General features: G+C 35.7%; 1 long non-coding RNA gene across 1 annotated transcript; it reads right to left on the bottom strand.

The window, feature by feature from the left end:
* Positions 1-3,473: 3,473 nt before the first annotated feature.
* Positions 3,474-17,975, bottom strand: LOC310640952. Its single transcript, XR_014492634.1, has 3 exons — positions 17,922-17,975; positions 4,857-4,901; positions 3,474-3,569 (listed from the first exon to the last, which is right to left on the bottom strand). It is a non-coding gene; the product is annotated as an uncharacterized lncRNA (long non-coding RNA).
* Between the last annotated feature and the right edge of the window lie 7,658 nt (positions 17,976-25,633).

The raw sequence follows: 25,633 nt of genomic DNA on the forward strand, positions 1-25,633 counted from the left end.
TAGCAGATGTTCCCTTAGATAGTCCAGACCCAAGCCATTTAGGGCTTTATAGGTCATCACCACCAGTTCACCCTGCTTACTGTTCATACTCTGCGCATTGGTGTACAGACATTTGAGTCCTTTATGACTGACCCTGTGTTTACTTGCTACATAACTTGTGTGGTGCCTAGGTTCCCCTATTTTCTTAGATTGCCGGGGACAGTGATGTTCTGTATCAATTAACTCACTGTCCCCGTTGTTTAGTTTAAATATTCCTTCAAAAAATCTGTGAATTTATTGCCAAGTAACTCAGTCCCTTTCTTGGATGGATGCAGACCATCTCTTTTGTACATTTTTTCATTGGACCAGCTACAGACATCGTGACTAATATAACCAAAGCCTTCTCCTTTACATCACTCCTTTAGCCACATATTAAATTCTGCTATACGCTGGCCTTTTCCATTTTGCTCCTTATACACTGGTAAGACCTCTGAAAAAGTGAGCCTACAGCCTATTCTGCTGAGTTCCTGCCCCAAGCTCTGGAAATCATTCTGCAGTTCCCCCTGCTTACGGTTCATACTCTGCACATTGGTGTATAGACATTTGAGTCCTTTATGACTGACCCTGTGTTTACTTGCTACATAATTTGTGTGGTGCCTGAGTTCCCCTATTTTCTTAGATTGCCAGGGACAGGGATGTTCTGTATCAATGTTCTGTCCCTGTTGTTTAGTTTAAATATTCCTCCAGAAAACCTTAATATGTATTAGTAAATTAGACATTGAAACCCAGACAATATGATGCTGATAAATATTTTAAGCACTGTCATTAAAAAAAATCTAATAAAAATGTATGAAAAAAAAAGAATTTCAGAAGGCAAAAAAAGTTGTTTCCATGAGCTTAATCATATGAATATGCAATCCTCTGTAGCTTTAACTTCAGTGGTAGCAAGACCAAATGATACAATGCGAGTAGAAGAGCATGGACTCCCTCTTTAATGCACACATCTTGTCAAGCATCCCAAATTTTAGGCTCTAAGCTGATGCTTTACATTTATTATCTGGAGACACAAGAAGGTCAGCTTTAGGCTAAAGACTGACTTAGGATGCCAAAACATAGAGGATCAGTGGGGACCCTCCTTCCGAGTCATTCTAAAAATGCAAATCTTTGTATTGGTGGAAGATGATATCATAAGTCAATATCGCCTTGGGAAACTATATGCCCTTGTGGGAACGCCCCTTGTTCTTTATGAGGATTTTTCTCCTACCATGATAAATCTTTTCATCTTCTGTCACTGCTATTATCACAATAGTTTGACTATATTGAATGTTCTGTTTGTTAGAAAGTTTCCATACACATTCAGTCTTAACTAGGCGTTGTTTTCCAAATTAAAGTTCCAAGGGATAATAAGAGTTTCTCCATTCCATTTCATAGCCCAACCGATTGTCTTCTCAATTTGAAAATAAAATAGATCATGCTCTTATACTCCAAGAGAAGGAAGGAAATGTGGAGGAATAACAGATACAATAATAACTCTATGTGAGACTTACTGTGGAATAGAAATAATGTTATATAGACATATATTAAATCTTATAATTAAAATACTCACAAATATATAAGTATGCAATATTAAGCTATCATTTTTCAAAATCTTGGTATTTTGTTTACAAGAAAGTAAAATAGTGTTTAGTTATTACCAATAATTGGATTCAAAAGCAGTTACAAACTATAGCTTGTTAGAAGTGATAGAATTCAAAATTCAGCAGCAGATAACAATATATTTTATTGCCCTAGTGATTTTCAGATCAGATTAACCACACCTACTTAAAGAAGCTAAAAAATGCAAAATATGCTTGCTCATTACTGGAGACAAGTAGATTGGTGTTTTTTATGGTGATTGCACCAATCGAGCAGAATTCAGTAAGGGTAACATACTCTGGACAATTCAGTTTTGTTGAAAGAGTTGTGTATCTTGATTTTCAGATACTATGGTTAACTATTAAACTATCTACAGTAGCTGACACACTGTTTTGTATCAGACTTACTCTAATCTTGCAAGATTCTTTATAAAACAGTAACTTGCACATTCTAAGATCCTGAAGAATTGAATAGGTACAGTATGAATGAAGATGGTCTCAGACTATCGCTATTGCTGTTGACTACAAGGAAAAAATAAATCAAAATTGCTCATTCAAAATATTTTAGAAAGATCTATAACTTTGCTTATGTGTCCATCCAATGAAATAATGATTCACTTCCTTTTTTTTACTTCTGAACCAAGAGCATTACCCTTGTAGAATATCCTTCCCCAGACTGGAAGATAGGTATGTAAATTGGTAGATAGGTAGATTGATTTTGTAATAATCAGAGTCTATGGAGTAGACTTTTATGGCTTCATGTTTTCCCTGATGCTCTTCTTGCAAGCAGTCAATCTTCCATAGCCTGTATTTAAACAGTACAGAATTGTTATCAGAGGAATATGCTTGAGTTATAAAACAACTAACTCTCAATAATAAAGTAGAACCAGGATAAAGAAGTGAACAGGGACCAACAAAAAGATACATTCATTTAGGGAAGTGTAACATTTGATGATTGGGAAACTAAATGTTCCTGAGAACTCCAGAATATTTCTTTTCCCTCTGGACAATGAGGGAACATCCTCCCAGACACTACTATTCCAAGAGCAATCCTGCGGTTTCCAAAAGTACATCCCCTGAACCAAAAACATTTTGAGAGCGTCTGGAAAAAATAAAGCTATTTCAGAGCAGGACCATGAAGCACGTCCATTCAACCTTAATTAAGATTGACATTATTTGTCATACATTTAATAATTTTCACTTTTTGCATTAAAAATCTCATTCCAGTGAGAAGTTCAAGAAGATTCTTGGAACCACAGTCATTACCTTGGGCCTCAGGTTGAGACTTTGTAATTTAAAGATTCACAAATTTGCCTCTTTCCCATATGGGTGCTGAGGCAACCTCTGACAACCTCCCTGAGCCAGTTTGGTCTACCAGTTAAGGCACCAGGGTAGAAAGCAGAGTACTATGAGTTCAAGTCCCGCCTTATGAAAGCCAGCTGGCTGTTCAACAGAGATTGCTGACCAATAGCAGTTCTTTCTTTATTGAACATTCATACACATTCATACTCTGAGATACTCTCTCTCTCTCTCTCTCTCTCTCTCTCTCACACACACACACACACACACACACACACCCTGCCAAACTGGTTTGATCTCCCCACTCACTGAAATTTAAAGACACAGTGTTTTTGAAGGACGTAGAATTCAATACACAGATTAATTTTCCCCATTTGATTGGCAAGATGCTCCAAAAGTAACATCTGGGTCTGATGATATCTGTAGCAATTTTTCATTATGAGATTCTGAGTACCTTGCTTGATCTTACCATCTTCTTCATCTAGCCTTATCTTATCCTGGCCAAGCTTCCCTTTGGTTTTTCAAGCTTTGATCTCCCATATGATAAATCAATGGAGCATTTCCTTCACTTGTGAGAGCAATAATCTCTCTTTCCATTGTTGGCTGGCTGAAATCTTGCCAAATAAGACTCTCAAGGCTATCCATCCTCTTTGTTTACTGCAGAGAAGAAACCTAAGCTGAGCTGTATCTTTGCAACCAAATGTTAACAGTATCACTTATATTTGGCAAACTCTTCTCATTTTCCATTTCTTTTACTCTTAGCTATGTTGCCCTCCTTCTTCTCTCTCTCTGCTTATACCCTGATTTACAGACCCACTGGACTTTATTCCATTAATTATAGCGGAATTATAATTATAAGAGGTAAATATTCTTAAGGTCCATGAATCAAAAGATAATTACTTCTATAACCTGAATTTTGACTACTAGATACTTTTCTAATTAGGGAAAGCAGAAATAAACTCTATAAGTGTCTCATTTCTGGAAAGAAGCTGTTTTATTACAATATTACAAAAATTAGAGAAAAAGTCATGAGTCATGCTAGGTATACCATGATCATAAGTGTAATTAATCACAAATTTTAAAAAGATGATATAAATATTCAAGTTTATACCTTGGCTTTCAAAAATTTATATTCTATTCTATTCCATATTCTATTTATTTATATTATATCTGCTATGAAGCAAGAATGATTGGGTAAAATCCAAATGCATGTATATGGTTAATATTGCAGCACAGCAATAGGGATGAGCTGGCCAAGTAAGTCTGCAACATTAGTCAGCCAGATCAGATATGGGATAATGATAGATCACTAGCATTTATGAGATAGCTAAGTAATTCATTTCCTCTCTTTTACCATTTTAAAAGGTTTTAATGTTTCCAGCACTCTTTGAAGAATACAAGCTTTTTTCCCCTGATGTTTCCTAAAAATAGACATAGGACCATCCATAATGTTTCCACAGAGTAGCACTGCTAATGCAAATGTATCCATGTAATGTGTGTCCCCCCAGGGTGTGGCTTGGATGCTAGAATAAGAAAAATTAGCCTGGTCCCTAGTGTTTGACCATTTTAGAAATAGGCTGCCATTTTTAATTGATGTTTTTTCAGGCATGTAGCTCAATCTTTCTGAATGTTTGCAAAAGTAAAACTAATAACATCATTTTAATTCAAACTCCACCTTTAGCGAAGGAAAACAGCTCACACAACGGAAAAGTAATTAAGATCCACAGCATATCTTCTTAAACATAGTTCAGACTAAAACCTCAATGCCCAGGAGAAGAATGTCCAAAAAAAAAAAATCTACAAGTGTCACCCCTGTTTCTGGTGTAGGTTGCCATAGTGATGAAAGCAGCAGCAAGAATCTTCTACCAACAGAACTGGTTTGAACTGGCATGGGGAAATGCAAAGGAGGCTTAGCAGTGGGGAACATTCAGCTCCAACCCTTACCTTCCTTAGTCTCTTACTAATCTTGTCTTTCTTCGTGGTAAGATTCTAAAAAGGGAGAGACAGATCAACATTTCTTAACAGATAGGAACACATTTTGTAGTAAAAGTGCTTTTAGATTGTAACTCCAGTCATAATGTTTTTCTGTACAGTAAATATTAGTTGCCATAAATGATAGCAAAACCTGTTATGATTTAGCAGCAGAGACTGACAACTAGATGCAATATGAAATAATTTTGTAGATTGCTCTAAATGTTCTTTTTTCTTCTTTCTCTCATATCATTTAATCTTATACAAGCACATCTAATATCTTTAGGACTGCCATATTCTGTTAACATTGTGGTATCTATACTACTTTCATTTACAGTCACATCTGCATCTTTCAATTTGATCAGTTTTCATCAGAAGGGTTATCTGAGGAGATCAAACAAAACTCTTACTTAGTTTCTAATTTAAATATATTTAAATTACCATACTGAAAGTAGGAGTACATTATTTCCCTGATGTTACTTTCCATCTTTCTTGCAGTGATATTACTAAGAATTTTGGTGAACTCCTTGCTGCAGTTTAAAATATTTTCAAAACAACTGAGAATCTTCATGAAACAAATCTCATGTTACCAAACTGTAGCATTTCTCCTATCTCTGTTGTTTATTCCATCTGGACTTCATTACACACATAAATGTATACTATGTGACAAAGGCAGCTGCTGAAGGCAGATGATCATTTAGTGACAATAGCAAAGGCATCAATTCATACTGTCCAGAGGAAGGCAATGGTAAATTACTCCTGAATTTTCTACCAAGAAAACCACATGGATAGAAAATATAAAATGATTGATGATATAGTGCCAGATGATGGTGTCACAGTCAGGTTGGGTGGCACATAGCGTGCTACTTAGAAATTGCTGAAGATCTTTTTGAATACTAATTTGGTACTCATATTATTGTGATTTGAGTAGATTGAAGCCTTCGGGATGTCTAGTTGCTGTTGCTGCCCTACAGGAAAAGAAAGCTACAGGAACTGATGGAATACTCACCAATGTATAACAAGCAACAGAAGAATGGTTCAAGGTTCTAGCCAAGCTATGCCAGCAAATCTGGAGAATGGCATAGTGATTGACTAATTGGAAGAGGTCAATCTACATTCCAGTAATTCCCCCCCCCCAAAGGAGACTTTACAGAATGTATAAATTATTGTACACTATCATTAAGTTCAGAGCCTATCAAAATCATGCTTAGGGTTATCCAATGTGGATTAAAACTCTGCATGGTAAAAGTGATACCAGATGTTTGAGATAACTTTAGAAAAGGCCAAGGAACATCAGACATTATTGTTGGTGCTTGTTGGGCAGTTGAAAAGGCCAAAGAATACCAAAGAATACTATGTGCTTCCTCAATCATACAAAAGCCTTTGATTGTGTCAGTTGTGTCAAGCTGTGGTGAATGCTCAAAAAAAAACAACCAACCAGAATCCCAGAACAGCTCATTATCCTCATGAGAAATGTACATACAGGTCAGGAAGCCAACTATAGCAGAACCTGATTGACCCTCCATATTGGCAAAGGACTGATACAAGACAGTGTATTCTCCCCTCTATACAAAATACAAAACATATAGTATATCAACAGAAAAAGATGATTGTGATTAGAGATAGATTGTCATGGAGAAAATCTAGCCATTAGGAAGCAAAAATGACTTGATGGCACATTATTATTCAATGTGTCATTTTATTCCAGGCACTAAAATTTATTTGAAAAAAAATAGAACTTTGCTGGTAATTTTTATTTTTTTATTTTATTTATTTTAATTCCATTTATATCCCGCCCTTCTCCGAAGACTCAGGGCGGCTTACAAGCTTAGCAGTAGTGAACTTATACAAACATATATTTAACATATTTACTACCTGGTATTTAATTTATTGTCTGTAGATTTGTATTTGGGAAGCAGCTACCTTTGTGTATTTTTTTTTCATTATTGGTGCATTGGTGTTTAAGAAGCATAGGTTGTTACATCATTAGCAAAGAAATCAGAGAAACATATTTATTATGGAGTTCTTAGTGATCACTGAGCTTGGTTATTTACGTATTGCAGATGTTTCATTACTAAACTAGGTTATATCATTACGGTATGAGTTTGCTCCCTGTTTATATACAATAGATTATTCTGCCAGAGGGTACAATTTTCTTCTTTATATTCCCTTAATTAGAGCTTCAGCAGAAAACAATAACAGGCAGAAAATATCAAAAACTTTACATTATTGCTATTATAAGAATATCAATGTGCTGTGTACATTTTGAAAGCATGCTTTATAAACTAGGATGGCAGCAGAATTACATATTTTTGTTCAAGGATTAATGTATATTTGTCAACTAGTTCCATTCCTTTTCCCCTTGTAATTGGGAAACAATTTGTTTGTTTGAATCTTTTAATTTTAATTTTAATTATGTGTATTTGAAATTTTAGAAAAACAGTTTCAGCAAAGAGTTACATTTCATTGTAATTGTATATATATAATCTCTACAGGATAGTGGTAAACATCTCCTTTGTAACTTGCAGGTAACATTAGGTCTTCAAGTTATTGAGGCCATAAATTCAAGTTTACAATACTGAAGAACTATTCCTTTAGCAATAAAGGAAGGCAGAGGATCTCTTTTGTTGTCCAGTCCTAACTTTCCATATAACAGGTATATAGTTCAAGAAAACATGGACATCTGAAAATATTAAATCTTGGCTTCAGAATCAATATATATAATTACTTCTTCCTAGAAAAAAGGACTTTGAAAAAAAACAAATCTTAATGCAGTTTGCATTAATGCATCTTTGCATGTCCAACAACATACTGATTGACTTATTCCTTTTCCATACAAATATAATGGTGTCCAGTAGTTCCAAAATACTTTTTCTTGAGTAAACCATAATCCAATATCTGTTGATTTTTTTGATATTGACATTTAGACAAAGAGGGGATATCTACTTTGTATTCAATTCAGTTTTTAAAATTGGCATATCAGACTGATATATTGATAAATATTTTATAAATAAAGATTAATTGTGAGGTTTTTACCTCGCAAGATTTACTGGTCACTTCTAGTGTGTGTGTTTGGAAGCTGAAAACGCACCAGTCCAGATTGCTTTGGCAGTCAAAGTTGCTGTTTTAAAGACCACCAGTGGGTGGCAATGCACAAACGGTATTTAACATAAAATATGATTTTTTTAAAAAAATTCTTCATTGTTATCCAGCAGTTAATTTAAAGTAAAAATCCTAATATTGTTGAAATCTTCCATATAACATGTTTTCAAATCAAATTTTAAGGTCTGGATAATCCCCTAAAAACAATTTTTAATTTTACAATTAATTTGATAGTATGGGTTACACATCTATTTGATTACATGTTGAACACAGAAGAGGTAAGTTAACTAAAAGTGCTACATTCGAATATTTCAGAAAGGACCATGAGGGATAACTTTTATTAAGTGAAGGTATTCAAAATACCATAAAGTGTTATAGTGGTATAATTCACGGGTGTCAAACTCACAACATCACATGACGTATTGCAACATATCGTGACTTTTCTCCCATTGCTGGCAACGGGGTGGGCACAGTTTTGGCATGACGCATCCAGACTGAGGGCCAGCAGTTTGACACCCCTGGTATAATTCAAGATTTGGGAATGGGGAAGGGGAAAGTTATCGGAGGTTATCTAGGTTATTTTATGTGTTTTATGTTTTGCAAATAAGTGCGATAATGCAATACTTGCAATAATTATAAATATGATGTTATTATCAGGCTAGAAATCACTGATCATTTGATCTCTAGATTTCCAACTTAACTCATAGTGGCAGTGCTATACATTGAATGATTGAACTAAAGGAAACTAAAGCACTAACTCAGCTAAATGAGGTAACATTACTGTGGGCAACTATCCCCATCACAACTATATTTTTCCAGGCACACTAAACTGTCAGCTCAGCTATAAAACTTTAGAATACTAAGGAAAGCTGATAAGCTAGGAAAAGATCCTGGGAGGCAGCAGAGTTCTGGGAAAGCATAAGAAAGTAACTCGTTTGAAAGAAATTATGTTTATGAAATACTGTCTCTCTGTTCTTTCAAAACCTCTTTGTCTTCATAGTCCTGCCCCATTATTTCATAGTTATACCCTAATGGCCTCAGTTATCTTACTAGGTACACAGTGTGCTATGTCCAATCAAATACTTGCTATTGTCTATAACCAGACAATTATCTTGCTGTTGTAGCTATTCACCTGTGTACTCTATACCAGAGGTGTCAAACTGCCGGCCCACGGGTCAGACGCGTCATCCCCAAACTGCGCCCACCCCATTGTCGGCAATGGAGAAAAAAGTCTGATACGTTGCATGATGTCACATGACGTCGCAAGTTTGACATGTCTGCTCTATACCCATAGAAGAAAACATTGTAGCTCGGGTTTGAACTGTGGGGTCCTTGGTGCTCTCTGAGCTTGGTGGCTTTCTTGCAAATGTTTCATTGCCCAACTAGATAACATCATCAGGGCTAAAAGTGAGTGGAATAAACCCCTCCCTTCTTTAGTTCTGTCTTAGACTTTAGTGCAGCCAGTAAGGCAATGTACTTAGTGTAATTCTGTGCTGGTCTCTGGTCTGAGAAAATTCTGTTAGAATAGCATGAATACACAACTTTTGAAGGCCAGAGTCATACCCATATTTGGAGATATACTTCCAAAATATGGGGAAAGTAAGATAAAGAGGTAGGGAGGGATAGTTATGTTGATTTAATTAACTTTAACATAATCACAATTAAATATATTACATGCAGATAATGTAACTATTCCTTGTCTATAATTTTTCCAATCTTTTGCTTCGAAACTCTGCAATTTGTTGCTATTGTTTATGGACCCTGAGGAAGAAGTTGGTTTTCGAGAAGGATTGCATGTGACCCTATGCTTGTTCAAGCTATTGATGAATGCCAAAAATGATGTAAATTCTTGAAGTTGCAGTAACTATTTTAGAAATAAGACGGCAGAGCAAAGCCTTTCAAACAGAAGATGCAGTAATGGTTCTTCCCAGAAAACTCTATTGGAGAGTTGGCAGCAGCTTTCATTTTAATCCAAATATAGTTAAGAAAGTGACATTTCAAGAAAACCAACCTTGGTATTTTAGGCAACATTGGCAGAAGCTCAGTCTCTAGGGAATCTTAGTATTTTACATCTATATAGTATAAGGCTGTACTAAAAATATTATTATATTCACTTCAGAAGCTTTTGCAGACTACAACCCGGTTTGTCAATTGCAGACTGAAAGGTTATCCCATTACAAGTGTGCTAGTTTTTACAGGTGTCATTACAATTATTTTTTTAAGAAAATTGATGAAGCTGCCAGAGATAATATACCAATTACAATATTTGATTTAGCACTTTAAAAAGAGTAACTCAGTTTTATAATAAATTAAAACTTTCTTTTTAATTGACCTGAACCAAGTAATAAGCAAGACTCATAAAATTGCATCTTTCTGCATCCTGCTGGTTAGCATGAAACTGCTTAACTTCTCTTTTTATTTTTTAATCAAATGGATATGATACACAGGCTAAATAAATTTAGAGGATACAGGATAACATTCAACCAGAGTAATTCATATGGGGCATTGGAAGCTAACTTCTCTAAAACAAGATTTTTTTAAAAAAAACAGTGGAGGGCGTATCTACTCATTTGGCATAAAACCCTCCAATATTAGACTGATACATGCAGGTTGAGATTGTTCAAGAGGACAGTATTAGCACAAGCGTTTGGAACATATTAAAAGGTTCCTAATTTTTCAGTTTTGGTGCGTTAATTCTACTGTCAACATTATAGAAGAAGGTGACTTTTGGTGAATATGCTGAAAAATTGCAGGGTAAGTAGGATTTTGTTCCATGCTCATTTAAATTCTGTGGCAGAGAGAAAGAGCCTTAAGAGTATGCATCTATAACTTCTTGGTTGAACAAAATTAAATGCTATTTGTTCACAAAATGTGGCATGATTGTCCCATAAAGCGTTGCAATCGCTAGATGTCAATCTTCCAAGTAAGACCAGGTCAAGAAATAGGCACGCTAAGAACTCCTTAATGTATCACTCATCCTTCTGTATTCTCAAGGTGAGTCCTTCATTCCTTTACACATAACCACACTTTTCTGTGACTAGGAACAGACTTATCAATCATTTATTTCTAATCCATTCCTCTTCTTTTCTTAGGTTTACGAATCTGGACTACAAAGACCAGGTGTTCAATAGAGCATGGGCAACAGCTTTGTTTTTTGTTTTCTCACACAACAGCTTTTTGGACAAGGTCAATTTGTATGAAAAAAAATGCCTTGCACATCCTCAGAATCAGATTGAGACAATAGCTCAAAGCTATATGTTCCCAATAGCCTTAACCAGGATAGCATACAGTAAGGGATACTGGGAGTTGTAATTCAGCAAATACCCCTTAGTTTCTTCCTCCTTGGTTTAACACACCCTGATTTAATTTAGGATTTAAGATTCAGTCTGGGTCTTTAAAGTTATAAAGGCAAGCATGGCAAGTATTCAGGAAGATGAGATGAAAAAATGGATCCCTTTCTTTTTATTTTATTTTATTTATTTATTTTTTGAAGCTGCTTCTTCATAAATCATAAATCCCACATGGAAGTACTCCTGTTAGGAGCTATAGCTAACTTGCAGTATTTCCAAGCATCTCCCTCTTATATAATCTCCTACAAATCTGGTATTTTCACAAAATGTTATCCTTGTAATTAATAAAAGGTTTTGGCCTGAGCGAGAAAGTTTCATGAGCAAATCATCTGTTTTTCTTCTGTCAACGTCTATGCAGTAAAGGCATTTTCATTTCATAAGATAAAGATTTCAATATTTTGACACTGAAAATTATATGAATTGTTTAATTTCTTACTCCACTGAATTTCATACTTTTTCCAGCTGAAGGATGATAGCCATCTTTCAGAACAGAGCCAGGAAAGAAAATATACTGAAGCAAAATGGAAGCTTAACCTTCTTAAATATTAAAAATGTATATTAAATGCAGATATGCAAACAGACGCACATACATATTTATATGTTGCCCAAAATGTCTACTTCTGTGGTGTTTTAGATTGAGCTGAGAGTCCTGATCATTACGAAAAGGAAAACTAAGCCTCTCAAAATATAGCTGAACTACAAGTCCCCACAACTCCTTTCATAGCCAGACTTTCTGGAGCTGTTGCAGAAATGATTAGATTGGGTTTCGTCACCTTAACCTTCCCAAGAGAATTACAGTAATTCCTTCACAATACCATTCTTTTGTACATAATATTTAGTCTGGCTGCCTTTAGAAGATTGAAGGTATTTAATTCATTTTGCAGCATGCTTCTGCTTATGTGCCTTCTGAATTTAGCTAAACCAGTTACGTTACAAGCTGTTGAGCAATGTAAACTTGTAGCAGTCTTCTGGAAAATGAGCCAGAACAAGTTGACCTTTGCGTAGCATGTTCCTTTTTCTCCCTTCTTCTACCCAAATAATTTTTCGATAAGCATCATGGGTAGATTCTGGAAATTGGCGTCATTGACTATACAATAGCAATCCAGCATAGATTCACTTGGTCAAAACTGGCACTGAACTCTATTTTTTTAGTATATATTTATATAGTTATCTTTTAAAATAGTCATCATTGATACAATAGTTGTATAACTAACTTTTCTAAACAGTTATATTTGCATAGTGAAAAGAGGGTTATGATAAAGTTCTGCAGAGCAAAATCTGTAGTCTGATTGTTACACTCCACATGAAAATGGTACTAACTGAGTAGTACTTCAGAACACTCCAGTACTGCAATACTCCATTTAATCTCCAGAATGGATACTATTCTGAAATTTTCATTCTCATTTCTACTCATGCTAACGAGGAAAATACAGAAAAAAATAGATCATGGTAAAAATAAAGTCTCCACCAAGATGAACTCAGTATCTAGGAAATATATCCATGCATTTTTTTCTGAAAACACTATGAAAGTGATTCTCTATTGCTTTTCTCCACAATATGTTCATATCCTATCTAGCCTAAACACCCAGAACCAAGCACGCTTATCTTCTAAAACAGGGGTAGGCAACCTTGGCTCTTTTATGACTCCTGGACTTCAACTCCCAGAATTCCTGAGCCAACATAGCTGGCTCAGGAACTCTCGGAGTTGAAGTCCATGAGTCATAAAACAGCCAAGGTTGCCTACCCCTGTTCTAAAATGAGACAAGGTCAGCTAGGTGCTACTACCTGGTGAGAAATGGTAGAAAGACCAAAGTTTGCTAAATAGTTGAAAACATGTCAATTGTACTGTAAGTACTAAAACTAGCCTATATGAGAAAGAACTGAGAAAAGAAGGAGAAACTTTGTGAAGTTTTAGAGTTGCAGTCCCAAAGGTTCTTTTTTCATGAGGCAACTGGATTTTCTTGTTTTTCTTTGAAGTTGTTTCACTTCTCATCCAAGAAGCTTCTTCAGCTCTGGCTAGATGGTGGGGAATGGCAGGATTTATATTCCTTGCCAACAGCTGTTCTTTTAGCAAGTTGTTGAAACCCCTGTAGGCTTACCTGTGTTGTCAGGGTCACCTGAGTAGTGCAAATAGACATTATCTACCTCCAGTCTACAACACAATCCTCTCAATAGTTCCAAGAAGGCTCCACACCCATTTGCACTACTCAGGTGACCCTGACAACACAGATAAGCCTACAGAGGCTTCAGTGACTTGCTAAAATGACCAGCTGTATGCAAGGTATATAAATCCTGCCATTCCCCACCATCTAGTCATAGTTGAAGAAGCTTCTTAGATGAGAAGCGAAACATTTTTGAAATTGGGGAAATAGGTATTTCCCTCTAAATGCATCTCTGATTATAACTAATCTTGTGTTTAATGTTTAATTATTCTTTTATTCCTGATTTACTGTTATGTTTATCATTTGTATTCTTTTTCAATATTGTTGTAAAGAGTAGATGTATAGGCTAATTATCTGCAGTTTGCACATTTAAAATTGTTTTAGATAATTTTCAATTAGTTGATTTGGACTTGCCCTAATGTGTATATTTTAAATAATTTTTAAAGAAAGTATGACACACAAAGGGCAGTGCCTAGTTGCTACCTAGCTGTGACATCCATATACTCCCAAATTAATTCTCTGAAGGCTTCTGGGAAGTTGTGCTTTGAGATGCTGGGTTTTTTTTTAGAAGAATATGTTTAGAACTTGCAGTCATGCAATTATGAGTACATGAGAATAACTTTGCTGGATGGGGCAAAGGCCCATTTTATACATTTTATTTCTCACAGTGATTAACCAAATACTTCTGTAGTGCTTGTAAACAGGACATAAAGAAAATTTTTTCCTATACCATTGTACCCCTGATTGTTTGCCCAGTACAAACCATCTATCATAGGTTGTTGCTATAGGAACAAAAATAGTGATATTCATAAATGCTAATCTGATTTTCCCAAGAAAAAGATGGGATGGAAATGAAACATATAAGATTTACATTTGATCTTACATTTGTATTTGCCCTTGTGTCATGTGCAATACTCAACTTAAGCAGAAAAATATTTTTAAAAATATGGACCACCAAAGTAAATTAGCTGAGTGAATGAACCAGCCATGAAAAGAACTAGAAACAGGGATTTAGGAAACTCTTATCATTAAGATCTTAATTAATCTAAAAAAATCCTATTTTTCTAATAGTAACATTGAATTAAGACAGCATATAATGATAATCATATATCAGTTTAAAAATTATTAAAGTTAAGTAAAAAGATGAATAAAAACAGGTTAATAGAAATCATGAGTAAAAATAATAAAATCTGATCAGAATTCATGCCACCCAGACATAATTTGATGTTTTAAGTTTTATGGTAAGAGAAACTCAAACTTCAAGTATGGTAGAGGTCTGTGTGCAAAATTATAATCCATCAATGGCTCCCAAATTAGAGAGAGTTTAAATTTATTTTTAAATATATTTTTATATCAATGCTTTATCTGTCAGTTTGATCTGCCACTCTGCTGATGAAGGAATTGAATGTAATTTCCAAAGAGAATCACAATATATCCTAACATCTGTTATCATGTGTAAGTGTACTTTGTATAAATAGAAATAGAAATATCTTAAAATAAATAAAATCAATATATAAAATAATTTGGGGTCTGTTAGTCATTTTGAATGGGGTATGCATTAATTATATACAGTTGGAGGTCCCTATAGTCATGGCCAGGGAAAGGGAATCCAAACATTAAGATACTTTGCTGTTTTATTTTCAGAGCAAAACATTCTAGAAGGATGTTTTTGTTCAGTCTTTATTTTTCAAATTATATTCTTCTCCAAATGCAGACTGTGTGCTGAAAAGATCATTAGCCCTGCTGAAAAGATCATTAGCCCTACTGCACCATCTTGTGGAAATAAATCAAATGGTTGAAGTACTTCCAGAATCATGCAACAGTTACAGCTAGCAGAGTTATGACTATATATTTTCATAACAAAATAATGTGCAGTATCATATCTCAGGAAAGTGAAGAAAAAGCATTTCTTTATGGAATCAAAAATTCAAAGCTTACCTCTTCTCTTTAGCCACCATGGAATGAGCAATCTGCAGTATACTTGTCAACTGCAGCATTGACTATGTTAATTTGAAGACTGTTAGAATTTGTAGTTCAATAATATCTGAAGAACCTGTGATGGATTCCTCAGCATATCACAGAAAAAAATTGAATACTGTATTGCCAGTATTTGATAGACTAAAGATTTGCTCTATTCATCCAAAAGGAAAAAGCCCCCTGCAACCCCATACCAATCCACTCCACCAATGGATTTCTGGGGTGAATGTGTTTCAGTGCACAGGTAGGAAATCAAATGCAATGGGTTTTAATTCCTGTACAGATTTTCCTTTCCTCTGGATTGTTGATTTTGCTTATTGCTCTCATATAGTATATGCTTTGCTTCATCTATATTTTTTCTCCCCAGTGAGACAGAGAGAAATCAGAAGTCAGAAACTAGTGGGTTTATTCAAGTATAAAAACGAATCATCTACATATTTGCTCTTGGTTTATTTAGCAGTACAATTTCCCACATTTTGAATATCATGGATCTGAAGAAAGATGTATTTCAGTTCCCTAGTATTTTGCTATAGTATATCTGGTATCTCATATAAAATAAAAAGGATTAATTTCTTATGTTGCTAATTTTATATTACAATTATTATCAATTGAATTTAGTTAATATATAATCATAATTCTTGCATATTTATTGTCAATTTACTTTAAACATCATATTGAATATACTACATGGTACCAAAAGGTTTGAGGGCAGTTATTAGCAGGTTCCTGTGCATTAAAACATCTGTGGGGAAGATCTGAAAATTAGTCAAAGCACGGCATAAGCTATTATTCCTCTATCAATTATTGTTTACATATAGTATATATCCTTTTCTCATATGCTTTTCTTCTCACCAGCTGCCATGAACTGAACTAAGCCTAACTGGATGAAAAGCCACTGGGCTGGAGAAAAGTCTCTAGAGAAAGAGCTTTCAGTGTACATGAAAATGAATATGTGAACAAAATGGCTATGATCTTTGCTTTTTATAGAGTGGGAAGGAAATGGATTCCAGTCAGTTATGGGGACTCTTAATTTTTTCTTGTCATAGTTGGTAAACTCCTAGAAACAAAATAGCACAGACCTTCATAGTTTTAACATGAGCTGTTCTTTCAGAGCTAACTCGCCTACCCTGTTTTTAAAAAGAAAGTGTATAGCATTCTAAAAAACATTTTCCTCCTGGAAAGAAGCCAAACTGGTTTATTTTCCAGAAAGAAGTATGCACGCATGCAAGGATCCAGAGATGGAGTCGATTTTTGTAATCGTGACCCATATTGTGTATTTGTGTTAATTAATCATTCCCTAAGCTGCATTTCACATTTGATCTTAAGAGCGTCTTTAAAAAAAATGTTCCCAACTGTTGCCAGTATCTCTCCAGTGACGTACGAAACACATGCAGGAGCTCACGTGAAGTAGAAGTCCAAGAATAAGCAAGTAGAAGGAATTTACATCAGATGAAAATCAAACTATTTCCAGTTTGTCTCCAATAATTCCTGACATTATCCTATAGATTCAGCTGTGCCTTTTTAATAGGAATAAGGCAGGCCTGTTTTTTCAAGATACAACTTGACATTTTTTTCTAAAACACAGAAAGACCATGCTTTGTTTCCAGAATACTTTTGCATATTTGCTTTACGAGAGTCTTGATGACAATCTAAGTCTTAAATGATCTTTCACAAACCATTAATCTTCTTGATAAGGTTCATGGGAATAATGTGTAAATTTTCCAGACAAAGCAAAGAAGACAGTAAGTTTTCAATGTATTCAGCTTTGAAATATCCATTAACTATTATACACACAGGAATGGTATCTTGAGTCTAATCCTGTGAGCACAAATATACATGCAGCTACAAATAAATATTGGCCCACAGAAGGAGGCTATTGTGTTTACAACTATTTTGTGCGCAACCAATCCAAGCCCTCTGCTGACTTTGCTTCCAACTCATTTTACTGATTGTCAATTAATTGCATACTAAATGAAAAAAGATGATAGCTACTGTTAGCAAGAGAAAATAAACAGCATATATTGCAAGGTTCTAGATACTTTAGCAGAAGTAATGCCTGACTTTTAAAAACTTAATAGTTACATATCTCTTCGGTGACAAAACATTTCCACTATGAGTCTGCAGATCTGAGATTTGAGATTGAAATTTTGCAGATTTCAGATCTGAACATTTCCACTGAGCCCTCAGTGCATGTAACCCAGAGATCCAACATAATTAGAACCTCACTACCACTTACCAAATAGACCAAATTTGGTGGTCTATTTGCCATGGTTACCATATTAACTCAAATATCGATATATTAACTGAACATTTTTTAAAAAAAAATACATAACATGTTGTGTTTCTTCTTTCCCAGCCTGCAAAATTGTGAGTTAATTGGTTTATACTTTTTGAGGCTTGAGTAGGGATGGGGTTCAGGCATGAAAGAAATCCTGAGGGGAACTTACTGTGAGAAACTGGTATTAGGAAGATGGAATCAATTCTTTCAGTTACCAAGAAATCTTTTTCATCTTGGATAGCAGTGACAGCTATTGAAAAAAGAAGAAAGGCTACTTTCAATCTATTTTTGCATAATTGTAGATCTGTTGCCATAATATTATTATGGCTATTAAATTCATGGAGAGAGGAGAAAGATATTTCTCTAGTAGATTTCATACTGTTATAAAAATTACAAGGGGCAAGTATATGATTTGGTTCATTTAATTAAAAATGATTGCAACCTAAACATTATCCATAAAAAGATTGTTTGCCTAATGTGGGAGAAAAATTAAGATTTGCCCATCCAGGTAGAAGTCTTTGGCAGCTTAACTCTTATAAATCTTGGCTTGATTTTTTGATTATCTTACCACGTTTATAGCAGTGAAATTGGCTTTTTACTTCATTTCACTTGTTATCTACAAGAGAATCAGATGCAACAGACCCTCTTCATACTAAGAATAACTAAAGCTTTAGAGTTTTTGCTACTACGGTTGGTAAGAGAAACTCTACTAACAGATTTATCAATCCTGCTTATAAAAAATTAAAAGGAAAATGGTACTCTAAGCAGGTGCATTTTTTTTTCTTCCTTTAACATACTTTCTAAGAATAATTTACCAATTTCTGAACTTCCTTATTTATGCTGGGGACTCAAATTCACAGACAACTTAAATTGGACCATCTGTTAGTACACAACAACATGTAATACCATTAGCCATTTATTGATAGACATTGTAATGGCTTCTTGCGACATGCAGTTTTGATTTACTATGCATTGGCCATGTGATAATAAGCACAGATTATGTTTTTAACCACATATATATCATGCTTGGGATAAAATTCTAAAACATTGTCTGAAATAATGATTTATAAAAGCTATTTTCAACTATCAAAGCCATTTGGTTATCTTTCTTTCTTTTCAATAAGTGCATTTAAGAGGTTTGGGAGCAGACATATTGGGTTAGACCAAAATGTTATGTTGAGGGAAGATCATCTAAAATCAGTGGGACAAATAATAATAATAATAATAATAATAATAATAATAATAATAATAATAATAATAATAATAATAATAATAATATAAAAAAGTTGGAAGGGACCTTAGAGGTCATCTAGTCCAACCCCCTGCTCAGGCAGGAAACCCTATACCATTTTGGACATTATTATATTAAACTCAATTAATGGAACATTATATTTGATTGCATTTCAAAATTATGACAAATGTTAGTTCCCTGTGGGATTCTACATACTTTTGTAAATCATTCCTGGATTAATTTCCATCTAAGAACTTACGGTATTCTATCTGAATAGTATAGCATTTGACGGATGTACAATTTGTGAAAATTCAAATGTGTGCAGCAGCATGAAATTCCACAAATTCCAGTAAAATACAGTATTTGTTTTCCAACCAAGTATCTTCCAATTGTGCGTGGACAGCAATTCCCAGCTGAAGTTCATTTAAGTTTGATGGAAACATCAAAAATACAGAGGACCATGAATCTAGTACACTAATAGGCCCCTGGCAATAATATCATATCATCGCTGGGGAAATCAACTCAACACGTAATTATGTCTGAACCAGTTTGAATTGTATTCCTTCGTACTGTGGATGGCTATTTTTCATGATCTGAAGCTCTTCCTGGCAATAATATTCTAACCTGATTTTATTCCTTATTTAATTTTCAGTATATAGATTTCTTTTTCTTTTTTTCAATTAGACAAGCGCTCTAATGTATGCATTCTATTTATCAGAAGCCTGCAGTCTTGAAAGAAACATTTGGGTTGGCTACTATGGGAAAATAATTCTGGATCTGAATGTAAGGGTTTCATCAGATTCAAAACATCTTTTCCATGTTATTATATATAGTCTGATGTGGCAGTATTCCAAAGCTTAAATTTACCTCACTATTGAGAACAGATGAAGGCTCTCTCTAAGTATGTTATTACTTTCACAATTCCTACTATATTTGAAGAAATTACCGTACTTTAGCATCCAGGAAATAGCTTTGCTTCCTGTCATTGCAAATTAAATATTCAACTAAGAAGTGTGGTGTGTTTTGTTTTTTATTTTTTATTCTGTACAGATGCAAACATTTATGCCAATGTATTCTGCCATTTCCTCCACCTCTTCCTGTTTCCAGTCAAATAAGACATATGTTATAGAATATTTTCATTCTTTCCTTTTGTTTGTCTTGAAAAATACTGTGGGTTTATCAGCTAAGTTAAAGTATAGTATATTCATTTTGATTAATATCCTTTATTAAATTTGTTTTCAGAAATTGCTGAATAACATTAAACTGAACTGCACCATTAGTTACTATTTCTTATTATTTTCATTGTTGCAGTATGTGGTTAATTTTGAAACATCAAAGTGAAGAAAAAACTTCAACAGAAGAAGTGTTCTGTTTAATACTACTTTTAAATTCTTTTTACTATTGTCATTCAAACAGATGAAAAAGAAAAGGCTTTTTACATGTTTTGTTGCTTTCTTTCCTATGGAAGCAAAAATATCATTGAAATTTTTCGGTAACCTATCAAATTCTTACACTTAAGTACTGTACAAGGTGATCATCAGCTTTTCTCCATTTTTACCTGACCACTACACAAACATGCCAACTTTTCTATTTTCCTATGAAGTTGTCGTCTTCTTGTCCTCAGCCTATACCTGAGACAGGATCCATTCTAAGTCGGTCAGCAGAACCAGAGTTTTAGACTTTTGGATTCATGCTGGAGCCCATCCACAGGGAACTTCTTTCTCTCCAGAATACTTGAGCTATCTTAAGGCTATATTTAGTTATTCTGGTGTTATAGTGCTATTTTTCCCTTAAACAACCACCAAGCCACAGCAATTTTACTAGGTCTGCATTTTAATATAATTCAATGTCATTTTCATGCTGCTTTTGTCTAGAATGAGGTACTGTAGCTTGTGAGTATATCCTTCTTTCCTGGGCTTTTTACTTTAAGCTTTTTACTAAAGCTTCCTGCTTTAGAGCAGGAAGCAAACAATATATGAAGAGTAAGGCCATAGTTTAGTCTTTAAAATTTATGGAAGCTCTCAGGAGGCTATGCTGAGATCTTGTAGCAAGAACATCCATATATTTTGGTATGTTTTAAAGCAGGGCTTTTCAACCGGTGGTACGCATACCACTAGTGTGGCTGGCAGGCAGGGAGGGAGCAGCCACTGCCTGGCGAGGTGGGCAAGGCTCCCTTGTGGCCAAGTAGGGGAGGCACCGGGCCTGGCAGTGAGAGGCGGCCAGTGCACCCCTTGGAGAAGCACCTGTCAGGACCCACCCCAAACCACGTCTTAGGAAGACAAAACTCTTGGAGCCAAATCTAGTCCAAAAATAATCTTTACTATGACATGCTTGGTTGTAGGAATACAAGACGGGATTTAATATTGTTCCATAAACTGAACCCTTATAAAGAGTTCCAAGTTTAACCCCCCCTTAACCCCATTTGGTCAGTCCCCCATCATTTACCTCGTATCATCCCTCTCGTGGGAAAAAGGAACTTAGGACCTTTTATGTTTATTGCTTTCTTCCGTGACACAAGCCAGATGCTAGCCCCCCCTTTTGTTTCCCCAGTTCAAAAGGCTTCTCTTTTCCTTTGAAATGCCTAATACCGGCTCAATACACATCCGTTCCCTCGTCTTCGGGACATGGCAGAATCCATGGAATAATGTTTTAAACATACATTTATGAATATGATATAAATGGATTCTGACAGTATCCACAATCTTTGCCCAGTCTCGGCCCGACTTTTCTACCCAGTGACTGGTAAAGGGAGGGATCTGTCAGACAATTTTACCGGCTGACCAAATGGGGAGGGAGGGAAAGGGAAAGTACGTAGATGGGGAAGGGAAGGAAAAGAAATAAATAGATGAAAAAGGGAAGGAAAGGAAAGGAAAGGAAAGAGAGAAATGTGAAAGAAAGCAAGGAAAAAGAGTGAGTAGGAAAAGAGAGGGAGAAAGGTGAGGAAAGAAGGAAAGAGAAAGGAAAGGGTGAAAGGTGAGAAGAAGGAAAGGAAGAAAGGAAAGAAGAAAGGAAGGGACAATGGGAGAGAGGGAGGGAAGACACCCACCCCAGTCCCACCCCCCTCTACCAGAGACCCATGAATTTCCCCCACACAGGCACCCTGCAACCTGAGTGATGAGCTGGCCATGCCCCCCCAGCCATTGACTCCACTTGTCAAAAAGTGATCACATGACCCTTGGGACACTGAATGTCATAAGTGTGAATCAGTTGCGAAGCATCCAAATGTAAATCACATAACCCTGGGGATGCTGCAACAGTCATAAGTGTGAAAAATGGTCATAAGTCACTTTTTTCAGTGCTGTTGTAACTTTGAACAGTCACTAAGCAAATTGTTGTAAGTTGAGGACTACCTGCACTTTATCATTTTTTCCTTTTTTTTTGCTGAAGTTTTTGACACCTTGCTGGGTGACTGGTGATACTCGGATAGTGCCTTATCCTAAAAGTGGTACAATCAGTGAAAAGGTTGAAAAGCCCTGTTTTAAGGTACAGATTACGATATAGGTCTAAGTGAAAACACCCTAGATGTTCTGTTTTCCCTGGTGGCATAGTGGTTAAAATGCAATACTGCAGGCTACTTCTACTGACTTCTGCTGCCAGCAGTTTGGCAATTCGATTCTCACTGGCTCAAGATTGACTCAGCCTTCCATCTTTCTGAGGTCGTAAAATGAGGACCCAGATTGTTGGGGACAATATGCTAACCTTGTAAACCACTTAGAGAATGCTATAAAGCACTGAGAAGCAGTATATAAGTCTATGTGCTATTCCTATTGCTACTTCCACTTATAAAAACCAGAAACAGACTGACCTTTTGTCAATAAAATTTGGTTATTTTGTGGTTGAATATTGATGACAAGCTATTCAGGTCCTGGAAATGTATGCAGCCTGCATGTGGTATGTTGCCTATTTCTGCCTTAGGGCCTTGCCGGGTGTTTCTGCACTCAAACAAAATGTTACTTCTTACTTTACAATAGCATGGTTGAAGCGTCTGGCTGATCAGTTCAAGACTTCCTTGGGGTGGGGGCTTCTTCTAGGGCCATGTGATGGTCATCCAGATCAGAACACCTAAGCAACTATCAGCTCCATAACACATGGTATTCTTCCATAACTATCAAAGGGCAAAAGCAGAATTTCATATAACTTTGATTAAATTTAAGATGAGCTTTATACCATTCACTCATATTAGTTTATGTAAATTTGGAATCTTGCATTGTTGTCTGTTCTGCCATTTATCCATTAGTGAAGCATGACAGAGAACTCTGAGTACATTGCTATTAAACAACTACAGAGTCCTTCCCTTTTTTTCTTGAATTATAACCTATGGCATTTTATTTAAGTGCATCTGTAACAACAGGCATTCATGAATAGTTTGAAAAATGCTATTGACGTGTCTTGCAGGAAGAGAGGTCTGAGACCATGAACACTGCTTCCTATGTTTCCTATAGCAACCATGGAGCATTATTTTAAACAAAGTTAAATATGCAAATTGGCTTCCTGGGAAAAAGGATGAAGGCAGATTTTAGCCATCGCTTTGCTACCAAACAATGGATTTTACAGTGGCTGCTCATCTTATTATAATTGTTTTGTAAGCAGTCTCTTCCCCATTAGTTTTTATGTTCACATATTCTCTGTGTGACTGTGTATGCATAAAAAACACCTACAACAATTAAAATCTAAAATAATTCTAGATTATCATTTCACCTAAAGTATAAGTTCATTAGTAAGGGAAATTTTAAAATGTTAGCAAGAAAATGATGAAACTTTGGTATAATCAGAGGAGCCTAATAAGGATCTTTGTCGGTATAATCATATTTTTTTTTTCATCAGCTACTCGTAGTTGGATATAGCAATGTGTGCTTTGTATTAAATTCAATTATCCTAAGCACCTATTATGAGTCCAAGAATGCTGAAGTCTTATAACTATTTTTCTATCCCTTAATTGTGTTAAAATTATTTACTCCATGGACTGTCCATTCCCATTTATGAGGAACAGAAACTGTCAGAAATCACTGCTCTTTAGGCAACATTGTGGCAGCCACACTTTTCCTGCTGATTTCCCTCATCCCACTTTCTGCCTCTCCTTGTCCATGTTTTCAGTGTCAGCATTATTACCACCTTCCCCCACTGTTGGAAGATTTCCAAATTGGGGGTTAACTAGTCATGTCTTGTCTCTCATCCTGAAAGTCTGCAGATGCCTGGCTGCCGGCTGCCTGCTTGTCATCTTTGAGCAAAAGACATTTAATAAGCACGCCAGACTCACTGGCTGTTATAGTTTACTTTAAGAAAGGGCTGGCCTTGTCAAGCTGCAGTCTCACATCAGCTTGGCCTTTCAAGGTTATCTGAGCCATTCCTGCCTCCCCCGCCATTATTGCATCCAGTCTTCGAGGCTTCAAGAACAGTTTGAAGACAATATGTGAGCATTTTCTCTTCTGCTACCCTCACAGCACTGAGAACAAAGAACAAAAATCGTTATCAAGACCTTAGCTACTGCAAGACAGTAATCTTCTAACTGACCACTCCCTATAAAAAAGGAGGCTGAAGTAAATGCCTTTTGTCTTGTTCACATCCATTTACTTATTTCATACAATGTGCACTGTCTGGCCATTTGCGGAAAAAGATCCCAGGGATTTCTACGAGAGAAAACTGAAAATGGGTCAAACTAAGTTTCCCCTGAGAGGCCTGAAAACCAGAAGAAGGAGCGAGGGAGGGAGGGTTGCAAGTGAGAGACACATTCCCCATGAATTCCCAGAGACAGTATCTCAGAGACAGAGGACTTTACTGCAGTTTCAAATTTACAGTCACAATTGGCTCAGTTTTTGAATGCGGCTGACACTAGGATCACAGAGGTTCAAAGCTGCTTTCAAACTGGTAGATTCTTTCTGTGGAAGTCTTCTAAGGTCCTGCCCTCTAGGTAGAGCCATGTGGAGAACTTTCTATACAAATTGCACATATTGCCTTCTAACTGCAGGCTTTCCTGTCAAGTTTTTGCCACCACCAAAAACTGAATCAAAGGTATTCTAGCAAGTGAAGTGACTCAGTCCTTACCAGAGTCACATGTTTTCTATTTAAGTTTTTTTCTGCCTAAAGCACCTTGCCCCAGTCTAGCCCTTCAAGTGTGTTTCACTGGAAGTATCCACCCTACATAGATTTAAGCACAGAGAGTTTATATAGAGAGCTCCAGGTAAGAAAACTGATTTACATGCTGTATCATGCCCAGTCCAAGTGATCAATGAGATGGGAAGAATAACCACTTGCCTCTCCTCCTTCATATGTAGAAATCCTTGCTTATTTTAAGGATTTATCATTTAATACAAGGCACAAAATCAGCCTATTATATTGTCTTTAATAGCAGGTTGATGTGCAAGAAATAGCAGGGGAAAACAATGCAGCTTATTAGGAGATATGGTTACTCCCATAGAACTGATTTTTAATTTTTTTTTTAAAAAAATCCAAATCTATTGTGCTAGAGAATTGCAAAAAAGGCTGTTGGGAATGATGGCAATGCTCATGAAAAACTAACAAAATACATTGAACCATTTGCATTATAACATATTAGGGCTGCAAAAATCTAAGGGACCTTTAGATGGCAGCAAAGGATTAAAGTCATCTTTACTCTCTGTTGTCACTTAGTGTTTATTTGGTTTTCTGCAGCC

Source organism: Vipera ursinii, assembly GCF_947247035.1.
Source record: "Vipera ursinii genome assembly, chromosome: 5".
NCBI lineage: Eukaryota > Metazoa > Chordata > Lepidosauria > Squamata > Viperidae > Vipera > Vipera ursinii.